A 12,737-nucleotide genomic window follows, 5' to 3' on the forward strand; every position below is an offset into this window, starting at 1 on the left:
ATGGCCTACATTCTCTGCAGGGAGAAAGCATAAACCCAAATCTATGCCGAAAGGTGTAAAGCAAGTGTTAGGTTTGCATTCTGAAAACTGAGAAGCGCAACATAAATAGTATTCCATCTTTTACAAAAACCTGAAATATAGTGACAAGTGTGAAAACATACGCATGCAACCGTATTTAACTGATTTGGTGTGATCGAACTTTAAGTTGATGCATTTTCATTTGTGTTGATTTGAGGAACCAATGTAAATAAAATAGATTGTCCTAGAAAAGTCACTCATTAAATTCAGGAATCATTTCCCCCAGTTACGCACTTTATTTTTTGTGAACCCAATTCTCAGATAGCACCAAAGGGGCAGCCTCTCCCGCCACCGTGCTTTGACCCAGTTAGACCTCTGACTTGGACTGGTCCAGAGTCTTCCTCCTGGCAGTTTGTAATTAGGACACAGAGATTAAGCCGTATGCAACTGGAAGGCCACGTAAAGTCTAGAACTCAATTGCCCTGGAATTTAGCCAGTAGGCTACTGAACAATCAGAAAAAGGCAGCCTGCATAAAGGAAGAGGGAAGGAAAATTAAACATACAGGGGAATCGGGGCATTCTCATGGGGAGGGAGGCAAGGTGAAAAGGAAATATGTAAGAGAAACCCAGACATCCTTGGTCCCGGATGCCATTCATTTCCAAGTCCATGCCTGGTAGAGCTTGGCTGTGTTTCCTGTCCTACATTCCAAGAGAATTCTTTAAATCCATGTAATAAAGTCCTTTACTTATTCGATGAGTTTATATTTCTTATAAGCACATAATTTTTGGCCAACATAAAGATCTTCAAGAGAAAGGAGGAGGCCAGGAAACACGTTCAAGGCCCAGGGATTATTGCCTTTTCAAAGCTTCCATATATAATCTGGGTCCCTTCACTGTCAGGATGGCCTAATGTGATTGGGACCTTATCTGCTCATTTACTTCTTATAGTGGATTACAACCCTAAAAGGGGGCCCCCTATAGGAGAATCACTTTTAGTGCCAGGAGAAAACATTCAAGGAATTCTTTTCATTCTACCTGTGTATTGGTGCTACTTGTGAAATCTACAAGAGCATAGGAATTGGGGCCCAGCACCCCCTTCAGTGGATTTGTAATGGAGACAGAGCCATTAGATTGATATCCACAGGTGATAACTGTGCATGACCTCACTTAAAACTACTGTGCTTCAGAAATCAACTCATCAACCCTTCCTTTAGAGAAAAACATGATTGAGACAATTGTTAATTAACTATTGCCATGTAACAAACAACTTAAAACTCAATGACTCAAAATAATAAGAATTTTGCTCATGGGTCTAATGGGCCACCTGGGGAGCTTTTGTGGTCTTGGTTGGATCCACACATACCTATCAGGTCACATAGGTGCTCTGATGTCATAACTGGACTTTGTCACATGTTTAGGGTTCACGGGCTGGCTGGTCTAGGATGGCCTGAGCTGGGACAACTCAGCTCTCTGCTGTGTGGTTGTTGTTTTTTCAAAACATTTTTTTATTGATTTTAGAGAGAGAGAAAGGAAGAGGGGGAGAGAGAGAGGGAGAGAGAGAGAAAAACATCGATATAAGAGAGAAGCATCGACTGGCTCCCTTCCATACGTACCCCCACCAGGGATTGAAACAGCAACCTTCCAGTGCATGGGACTACACTCAACCAACTGAGCCACACCAACCAGGGCTGCTGTGTAGTTTCTTATGATCCAGCAGGCAGCTTAGGGTTGTAAGAAAGAAGAGCAGAAGTGTGCAAGGCCTCCTGACACATATTAAAAAGAATGGGCACATATTATATCCACCGTATTCCACAGGCCATAGCAGGTCACAGTCTAGATCTAAGAGGTGAAGGTATAGACTCCATTTCTGGAGTGGAGGAGCTGCACAATTTTGCAAGTGATGTGGATACAGAGAGGTGTGAATCATTATGGCAAGTTTTTGTAATCAATCTACCAGAGGCCTAGAAAGAGTTAAGCAAAGTTCAAGGTAGCACAGAAACGGATTATATGATTTATGTTGAGTGTTCTCTTACCATCCACACTTAAGATCCCTTTTCACAGGTTATAAATACAGGTTCTTCTTCCCAGTTTCTCTTGGCCAAACGCCTGAGAATATCAATGGTAAAGGTTGGCTTCAGTTCCCTTTCTGTGCAAGGCGCCAAGTGAGCTTACATCAGCAAGCACTGCCTGAAGAGACCCCCCCCCGCTTACTGCCCTGTGGCTTAGAAGGACTCAGAACACAAAGCCAAAAATGCTTCTCAAATTCAGCTTGCATGACCCAGTCACCTCCATTAGGATGAATGCATCTCGGGATAGTGCAAATTCTGAAGATTTCATTCTGCTTTCAAATGCAATTCTTGGGAGTGATTGCTGTGTATACTAAGCAGCCAAATAAGCTCATTTCAGCAGAGGCAGAACTGGATGCAAATCAAGTGAAGGCTGGATGCAAGTACTGGAGGAAAGCGGAAAAAGCTAGTGAGGAAAGAACAGTAAAATCAAAGGGAACAAAGAGCTTATTTCACACCTCCTTAGTTCTGTCATGCCCAACACTGAGCCCCATCCTCTCTATCAGTGAGTGATTTCTTATTTCACTGAAAAAATTTTTAAAAAGATTTTAAATCAAAGAGAACTCCCATCTTCTGCAGTATCCAATTTACCAACCCTGCTGCTCAGAGCCTGTGTGCTCTTCCTCCCCGACTGGAAGATGCTTCTCTTCTCTTTGACCCACATGGATCCTAAATCTAATCACCATTTGGCCACCCAAGGATTTTGTTCACCCATGTATTTGTCTCTTTCCTGCATCATCGGTCTCCTCCCTTTCTATTAAATCCTTGTTAGCAGCATATGAACATTCTGTAATGTTCCGTACCATCTCTCAATATCAACGAAATCTTTAAGCCAGATCTCTCTTCAGCTACACTACCATGACTCTGCCCTTTTACAGTAAATCTCAAAAAAGTTACCGACTTTTTTTTTTTTTTTTATCTCTACTTCCTCTCTTTTGTTCAGGCACTGATTTCAGCCAATCCACTAAATCGCTCTTGTCAGCATCACCCGTGACTTCCAGGTTGCCAAACACAATAGTCAGATTTCATTCCTAAACTCACTGGATCAATGAGCAGCACTTGAGTCATCCCACGACTCAGTGCTCTGTAAAGCATTTTCCTCACGTGGCGTCTGGGTTATTGCAATTTCCTGGTTTTCTTCCTGCTTTGTCATTTCCTTTGATGTCCGCTGCTCCTCTTCATGTCGGAGCATCTAAGGGCCCAGTCTGAGGACAGCTTTTTTTCCTAACTATAATTATTCCTTAAATTATGCCATCCACACATATGACTTTAAGTATCATTTATGTTTTGATGTCTTACTTAGGTTTCATTTTCCAGTTCCACTTTTACTGTAAACTGCAAACACATATAAGTATCTCACAACACTGCCATCTTCACCGGGATGCTTTAAAGTTATTACAAACTTGATGTGCTCAATATCTGCTCCTCCCTCCATCTTCTTCACCTTCACTATCACCCAGGTGCTCGGTCTAGAACCCTATAGTCATCCTTGACTTGTCTCATTGCCTCTTGGCCTGATCTATTTGCAGACCCTGCTGGCCTGATCTTCAGGCTTTGTCCAGAATTCCACCAAGTCTTCTCTCTTGTACCAATAACAGCCTACCCAAACTACCATCATCTCTCTCCTGGACAACTACAACGGTCTCCTAACTTTTCTCACCATTTCCTATAATTTGATCTCCATAGAACAGCCAGAATGGTCCTCTTAAATTATAAATACAATCATATAACTTTCCAAGTCAAGATTCCGTGGCTCAGAAATTCAGATAGGAAACGGAAGGAATGGATTGTCTGTTTCATGATGTCTTAAGCCTCAACTGGAAAAACTCAAAGGTTGAGGTGATTTGATGTCTGGTGGCAGGAATTATTGGAAAACTTATTCACTCAGTTGAGCTAGTATGACATAAAGACTAGGACTGCTGACCAAAGCAGCTGCTTATGGTCTCTCCATATAGCTTTGCTTCCTTATGTATGGTGGCTTTGGGGATATTTGCACAAATACACAAGCAAGGCAGAAAGTGTATTGCCTTTTATTACTCAGCCACAAAAATCATACAGTATCCCTCTCTCCATACTGTATTCATTGAAGCAGTTAAAGCCAGACCAGAATCAGGGGACTGGAAGTTTGACACCATCTCTTGACAGGAGAGTGGCAAGGTCACATTCTGGAAGGGCACTTGGGATAGGTGATATGTTTGCTGCCAGCTTTGGAAAATAGAATCTGCCATAACCTTCCCATCACCTTCCCATCACACTTAGAATAAAACGCACAGTCCTAAAGGGGTCAATCCAACAAAAGGATAAAGTATTGTAAATATTTATGCAAACAGCATAGGAGCACCTAAATATATAAAGCAAATATTAATAGATACAAAGGGAGAAATAGACAGAAATATAGTAATAGTAGGGGACATCAATATCCCACTTTTATCGATGGATAGATCACCCAGACAGAAAATCAGTAAGGAATCATTTGACTTCAACTTCATGTTAGATCAGATGCACTTGGGCATTTACAGAGCAAGAGAATGCACATTCTTCTCAAACTCACATGGAACACTCTCAAGGATAGATCGTAGCTTGGATCACAAAACAAGTCTCAACAAATTTAAGAAGACTAAAATCATATCAAGCATCTTTTCTGACCACAGTGGTATGAAACTAGGAGTCAATTTACAAAAAACAACAACAATACAAAAAACAAACAAAAAAAACCCTGGCAAAATCACAAATATGTGGAAATTAAATGAAGTAACCAATAGGTCAAAGAAGAAATCAGAAGAAAAAGAAAAATCTAGGGACAAATGAAATTAGAAATACAACATACCAAACTTATAAGATGCAGCAAAAGCAGTTCTAAGAGGAAAGTTCACAGCAATAGACATCAACATTAAGAAACAAGAAAGACCTCAAATAAACAACCTACTGCCTAGGTCTTGTTCTGAATACCATTATCCAATAAAAGGAGCCAGAGCTCCTAGGAGAAGTGACTGATTCTGTAACTGAGGAAGGAAATACACAAGATGAGCCTAGATATCTTGCAGTGCCAGAAAATAAAGAGGCACGCCAAACAACAACATACCTCACATTCATAGGAGTATGTCAAGCTGAAACAGTCTTCAGTGGTCAAGCCTGGAATAATCTGAACAAAAAATAAAATAAAATAAAATGGTGTTGTATTATTACCCAAAGTATAAAATAAATATACAGGAGTCCTTACCAATATAATTATTTTTTTAAAAAGAAAGAACTTTACTGTGGAGAAATCTGAGAAACACTGCTTCAACCAAATGATCAAGGTCAAAATCAGCAGTGATAAATCATGTTAATAGTGTACACCCTTCATATGATGTAATTATCTTTCTGTGTAATATTATTCCCCCAAACCTATAATTCTAGGCTTATCAGAAATTTTTAGACAAATCCGAACAGAAGAGCATTTTACAATAAAGCTGAACCAGTACTCCTCAAATTGTCAAAGTCACCAAAAACAAGGAAAGTATGAAATATTGAATTTACTTAATAATAATGTATTAATATTGGTTCAAGAGTTAGCAAGGATCTAGAGAATTGGAACCTTCATGAACTTCTGGAAGGAATGTAAAATGGTGCAGACACTTTGGAAAAGAGTTTGACAATTCCTTAAAAATTGAAACATAGAGTTACCATATGACCCAGTAACTTCACTCTTATGTGTGAAATTCAAGAGAACTAAAAACATACGTTGATTCAAGTATTTGTGTAAGAATATTAATGGCAGCCTTTTTCATAATCAGCAAAAAGCACAAACGATCCATATGTCTATCAACAAATAAATTAATTAAAAAAGTGACATATCCTTACAACGGAATATTAGCCATAAAAACAATGAAGTTCTGATACATGGTACAATATGGAGGAGCCTTGAAAACAAGTATCCTAAATGAAAGAAGCTGCATATAGTATGATTACATTTATATGAAATGTCCCTACTAGGCAAATCCATAAAGAAAGAAAACCTAGAAAGTGGATTGCCAGGGGCTGGGAGGAAGTGGGAATGGGAGGTGGGGAATAGCTGAAGTGTATGGAGTTTCTTTTCGGGGAGATGAGAAGGCCCTGGAATCAGGTAGTGGTGATGGTTACTCAACCTTGTGATTATACTGAAAACCACTGAATTATACACTTTAAATGGGGTAATTGTGTGGTGTTTGAACTGCATTTCAATAAAAATGTCTGGAGTGTATCTTACAGCACATCTCGATTCAGTGTTTAATATCCACCTGTAGCCATCACACACTGAATTGGATAGTACGATTGTAGACACTTGTTATTCTGATCCCTGTTTTGAAAATGAGTAGCACCAGCGTCACCTGGGAGCCACTTAGAGCTGTGAAATCTCAGGCCCCAGCGCAGACCTGCTGCCCCAGAATCTGCATTTTAACAAGGTCCTCAGGTGATTTCTATGTCCACCCAACTCTGAGAAGCGCTGCTTACGGCCCTGTTGCTGGCAGCCGACCCCGCTGAATAACTCCATGACTGCTCAGCAAAGAAGAAATCATTCTTTAGTTAGATTTAAATGATCTAACATCACACAATCAGCATTTCAACTCTTTTCTACTCACCTCTCACCCCGCATGTCAGAATCCAATCTTGTTATTTGCCCCTAATTGCTCCTTAGACTTCAGTCCACCCCTGGCTGAGACTACCAGTCTGAAATCATTCCAAGCTCAGGGTCACTGACTAAATTTTAATGACAGTCTCTTTGTGTCTGTAAATCTACTAAGGATGACAGTTTTGAAAGCCATCCAGCTTTGCTTACCCAGAGCGTCCGGTAGCCAGGAGGCCGCAGAAGTCCAGCTACTGCATCCTCGTGTATCTACAGCACCGAGGAGACGGGCAAGCTGATGGGACGAACGTGTGCTAGGTTTATAAGCAATTCCTGACGCTCACATCTCCCTTTCTCCTATTATAGGACACACACACACACACACACACACACACACACACAAGAAAAAGAAAAAAGAAAGAAAACACAGAAGTACAGAGGGAACACACCACCTTTGTTTTTTCTTACATTTTAGTTTTGCGTGAAACAAGCCACAGCACACTCATTCAAGGGCGTTCATTATTCATAGAGAACTATTCTAAAAAAGTGGAGAGTAAGTACATTTTCATATTTGCCGGGAAGCGATGCTATCTCTAAAAAGACTCTGGGCTCTCTAGACCCTTTCCTGTTACTATGCAGTAGGAAATTTCAAACGAACAAAACATAATTGATATTTACAGCCCTGAGGAGTTTCCTTCTTTTCTTGTGTATCCTGAACGTATTGCTTTTTCTATGCCACCAGGACTTTTGCATTCTTCTGTAAAACCTGAGAAATACAGAATATAAAGACTATATTAATATTACAGTTTCAATGAAAAACTAATAGATATCTAACCGGCCCTTATCCCCGATGTACCGGCATACAGAAAAGAAAAATACACCGTGAGCATCGTAAACATAATGCTCGCTCTTCACCCATATACGAGGGCTTATTTTATACAATGACCTTCTCCGAACGGAACGGGGAATACGAAATTGCACGAAACATGTGCTCTGCCTTCCAGAAGCGTGCAATGTGCTAAGAGCATACGCATCACGAAACGGAGCCGAGAATGAAGGGAGGAAGCTGGGCCTGCACAGAGCAAGCTCCGCGTTGTAACAGCGAGGGGCCGGGAAGCCACTCTGGCCGGGCTGGCTGCTGAGCGAAGGTGGCCTCTGAGCTGAAGTCGGGGGGTGAGAAGACGTTGGCTGTATGATCGCCCCGAGATGCCGCGTTCTCTGAAAAGGGAGGACGTTTTCAAAGAGCCAGGGAAGGGGGTAAATAGAAGATGAGCTTCTGTCCCAGGAGCCACTCGATGAGCAGCATCCTGCAGCAGCTGTGGCCACATCGGTTCCACATTCCCAAGACCAAAGAAGAAAATGAAGTTGCATTGCAAGAAATTAATTCCTTCCCACTGAAACAGCCAGGGGAGAGGCAGAATTAGCAATTTTATTTTAAGGAAATGAAATATTTTCCTAGCTTTGGATAACCTGCTGAGCAATTAAATGTAAATGGATGACTTTTACAAGATTTTATTCTTTAATCTTGTGGTAGAACCCTGCATGCAATCAGTATTAATTGATTAAATTAATATTAACTAGGCAGCTCTAATATATGCCCCAAAAAGTTTTATTTTAATAGGATTTCAAAATTGTTTTCCTTTGTTTTTAGTTAGGTTACAAAAAAAAAGAGAGAGAGAGAGAAGGAAGCTATTTGATCAGAAAGAATTTGCAAGCACATATTTTTAAAGCGTAAACTATGTCCTTATAAAAGTAAACACAGTAATTTAGGGAAGTAGATGTAACTTTAAAGTTAAGGATGATGACACATTCACTGGAGAGTTTTCTGGAAACTCATGGGTCTTTATGATCTTCCAGGAAAACTAACTTTTGGCAAAGGCAGAGCTCAGGAACTGAGATAAGCAAACATTTTATATTTTAACACCTGTGGCTGTGATTCACAAGCACTTCTTTGGTGTTCCCCCCCCCCCCCATAAGAGTAATGTAATGCTAAAATGAATAGATTTTTTTCAAATCTCCAAATGTATTTATTTTTTCCCCTCTCATAATGTCAGACATTTCGGGCAGATGATATTGAAAACAGAAAGTGGTTCCTTTAACCAGTTGGGCAGCTGTGAGTTCTTTCCAATTAGTGAATAATGGCTTCCTTCCAGCAAAAAAGGGAATAGAAGTTAACATTTAATTGACAATGTAACAATCTCAAATAAAAACAAGTGTCCGAAAGGGAAGAAAAACACCCTCAAGTAATATGTTGGAGGCCGAAGCCACTTCTGCACCTGTCTTCAGATGGGCAGAATTCCAGGTCATCTGCAAGAAATGAACTTCTCAAGTTGATTGTTTCTAAATGTAGCTCAACATAATGGATCCTCAGTTTGTGTTTTCCTTTCTACAAAACAAAACAAAACAAAAAAATCAATAAGGGTTTTGGTTCCTATGTCCAGTCACCCACTCAGAATATGTGTACATCTTTCCTCTCAAAAGTGTCATCGTTAATGATTAAAGTCAATTCTCTCTCCCCTCCGATCGTTGACACTATGCAGTTAACATCACTTCTTGCCGAAGCCATTATTTTCTTGGGGGGAGGGCAGCAGGGAGGGATCCTCTCTGCTTAAATAAATGGTAAGTTCAGCAGTGTATTCAGGGTCACCCTCACAGTGCTCTTCTGGGATGTAGATTGAAGGCTATTTGAATTTACAAAATGCTGCATCGGCAAAGAGAAATGATGCCAAAAAGGACACTACCTTAAACTTGATTAGTCTGAAAGGTCTTCCTTGGCAGTTTGGAAGATGCTACCAATAATTGAGGAGTCTCAGGTTCTGCTTTGAAACATGCCTGGGACTCAAAACTTTTAATATGTACGGGGCATGATCTCTAAGGGTTGGCGATCGCTTACTGTCCACAAAGCTATTTGGGGGCAAATGCTGACTGCCCGCGGGCTAGGAGCACATACAGCTCCAGATTCGGTGTTGTGATAGAAGGGGATTTCATCTTCATGGGGACAGTCATCGCCGCTGATCACCAGTGGACCACTCAGCATTTGTCACAAAGCCTTGAGGCTGCCAAAACTTTATAACCCCTCCAGCAGCGGGGTTTGTACTACCCCCAAGAACAATTATGCCACTTGTGAAAACGTGGCCTTTGGAAATGTATAAAAGACCAAACTCCACAGCTGTGGGAATGGTTGGAAAAAATATAACTGAAGGAAAATGAATGTCTAGAAAGGGCTTTCTAAGAATATTTGGGTTGTTACTTCCCCCTTTAAGATGAAAGAAAGAATGTGAAAGTTGGGATGGAGCATCCGAATTTTAAAAACGGAGGAAGGACCCGTGAAGGGGGTTGAAACTTTTGTTCAACTGAACACAAATGTTCCAGAGCCTGTAGACATGCTCAGAGCAATGTATAGAGGAAACTGATATCAACGCCCCAGCCCGGCCCCTCAGAGATGACTGTAGTATTTTGAGATGTTTCCCTCCAGCACTTTTAATGCATATAATATATACGTTTATGTTTTCTTCTAAGATGTTTGGGATAATTCCTTCCTCAAAAACTTGGGACTAGACTGATGAGCAAGCAGCGTGTAAACGGTGTAGCATTTCAGTCCTGTGGAAATATGAATTTTGTAGCACCCCACAAACCCAGGAACTGTCCCCATTTGCTGCAGGAAGAACACGGTTTCCTTTGACAGAGTGAAAAATGCTAAGCTAGGGGAAAAAACCAGCTCATGGTTAACACATCTTAACACAGACTATGTGAATTGTTTCATTTGAAAGCTCATAAAGAGCTGATTTTTTACTGAGCTCTTGTTTAGTTGCTAATTAAGCAAAAGAGAATTTGCCAAAGTCCTTGGCTGATAAGTGATGCAGTTCTTCAATGTCTCGGTGACCAAGCACAGGCCTCAGAGAGAAATTCTCAGGTAAAAGGGACCAACAGAACAACTTGAGAACAGGAACAAAAATTGTGTGTGTGTGTGTGTGTGTGTATGCAATCTCCATTTTAATGAATTACTCAGAAACATTTTGTTTTCTTTTTTTTAAATGTGTCTTTATTGATTTCAGAGAGAGGAAGGGAGAGGGAGAGAGAGACAGAAACATCAGTGATGAGAGAGTCATTGATCGGCTGCCTCCTGCACGCCCCTGACTGGGGATTGAGCCTACAACCCGGGAAAGTGCCCTGACCAGGAATCGAACCGCAATCTCCTGGATCCTAGGTTAATGCTCAACTGCTAGGCCACACCAGCAGGGCACATTTTTCTTAAGTTATTCCATTAGTCATTTAACTCCAAGATATTACTCTGTACAGCTCCCATTTTGACCAGAAGACAGATGTTCAAACTGAAAGAGGTAAGTTTCCTTCATCCATTTATCATATATTTACTGAGTGTGTCTATGTGCCAGTCTGTTCTAGGTGCATGGGATATACCAGTGATTAAAATAAAACAAAGATCTCTCCCTTCATGCGATCACATCCTAGTGGGGACAGAGGGAGAAGAAAACAGAAAGAAGTTAGTTAATAATCAATATCATTGTATATTAGAAGAAGGTAAGTGCTATTGAAAAAAGTAAAGTAGGATAAAGGAGATTGATTGTTAGGGTTGGGGGACAATTTTAAATTTTAAACGTCATGTAAATATCTTGAGGAACAGCATCCCAGGCACAGGGAACAGCTAGTGCAAAGGCCATATTGTAGAAGCATGTCCAATGTGTCTGAGCAACAGCAAGGAAGCCAGTGTGCTTGGAGTGGACAGAGTGAAGGGAAACGGTAGGAGGAGAGATATCAGAGAGCTCATGGGAGGTGGCCGGGCACATTATACAGGGTCTCGTGGGTCACTTTAAGCCTTGCCTTTTACTCTGAAGGAAATGAGAGCCAGCAGAGTGATCTAACTTACACATTGAAAGGATTCCGCTGGCTGCTGTGGAAATTAGCTACGTGGAGGAAACAGCAGGGAGAGGCCAGTTAACAGGTTAATGAGTTCTTGCCCAATCCAGATGGGATAACGGCAGCTCAGGTCATGGCGGTAATGGTTCAGGTTGAGAGAAATGGTCGGATTCTGACTGCATCTTGAATGTAGATAAAACAGGAGTGATTCTCTGATGGACTGGAGGTAAGGCAGGAGAGAGCAGCACCCATCAAGGGTGCCTCCAAGGGGGCCTGGGCAGCTGGAAGGATGGAGTCGCCATCAACTGAGCTGGAGCAGGGCAGCTGGAAGGGAAAAGAAGGTGCTCAGATCTAGGTATGTTGAGTTCGAGGCTTCTTGGGCATCCATGAAGTTACTGCCAGCCTGGATCCAGCAATTCAGATATAAGACCCGGGCCAGGGTCGCCAGCATGGTGTTGGAACTGACGGGAGAGAATTTTAATTATCCCAGCTACCAACTCTGCATAAAAACTACATTAAGAAATAGCTTGGTCAAGGTAGAAAAGCTGAGATTTGAATCCCAGTTCTTTCATATATGAGCTGGGTTACCTTCACCCAGCTTCTAATCTCTGTTAGATTCCATTACATTACCCCATCAATAAAATAAGGCATCTTGAGTCAGGTTCCCAAGAAGCGGAGCCTGAGATGGGAAGTTTTGTGTGAGGAGAAAGGGAGTGGAGAAAGCAGGGCAGGGCGGGAGAAGGAACTAAGAAAGTCCGGTCCAGCTAAAGCCAAGCTTCAGCTCAATACCACGGGCAGTTCTGCTGCTGGGATCACCGCACAGCTGGTCCCACCTTGAGGCAGGGGAACCAACAGCATCTAATGCATAGGGGTCCTAATAAATACCATTCAAGTCAATTGTGGAATTTAGGAGAGTGTAGCGACTGCCACACACACAGCAGGGCTTTTGTGAAAATTTCTGGTCTTCCCTCGTTATAGCTCTATGTCAATTCTAAAGATCTAGTGATAAGTGTATTCCTTCCTCACTTTTCAATGAACGGTTTGCTGGACGTGCTTCTGATTAGATGCAGATCTCTTGCTGCTCCCCTCCGTTAGAATTTCCTTATAGAGCTAATTACTCACATTTTTTAAAACACAGCCCTTCTCTTCAGTAACGTAGCTTTGGGTATGCAAAAACAAAGGCTGGCGAGGCG

General features: G+C 41.4%; 1 long non-coding RNA gene across 1 annotated transcript in view; it reads right to left on the reverse strand.

Moving 5' to 3' along the window:
- The window catches only part of LOC148092721 (uncharacterized), a 28,268-nt gene extending 20,839 nt beyond the window's left edge, over nucleotides 1–7,429 (reverse strand). Inside the window, exons 1-3 of the long non-coding RNA XR_015714764.1 lie at nucleotides 7,348–7,429; nucleotides 6,883–6,964; nucleotides 5,167–5,226 (exon numbers count right to left, since the gene is read on the reverse strand). This is a non-coding gene — a long non-coding RNA (uncharacterized LOC148092721). The remainder of the gene's footprint in view (nucleotides 1–5,166; nucleotides 5,227–6,882; nucleotides 6,965–7,347) is intronic.
- Between the last annotated feature and the right edge of the window lie 5,308 nt (nucleotides 7,430–12,737).

The sequence above is a fragment of the Miniopterus natalensis genome, chromosome 7 (assembly GCF_054644295.1).
Source record: "Miniopterus natalensis isolate mMinNat1 chromosome 7, mMinNat1.hap1, whole genome shotgun sequence".
In the NCBI taxonomy this organism is placed as follows: domain Eukaryota; kingdom Metazoa; phylum Chordata; class Mammalia; order Chiroptera; family Miniopteridae; genus Miniopterus; species Miniopterus natalensis.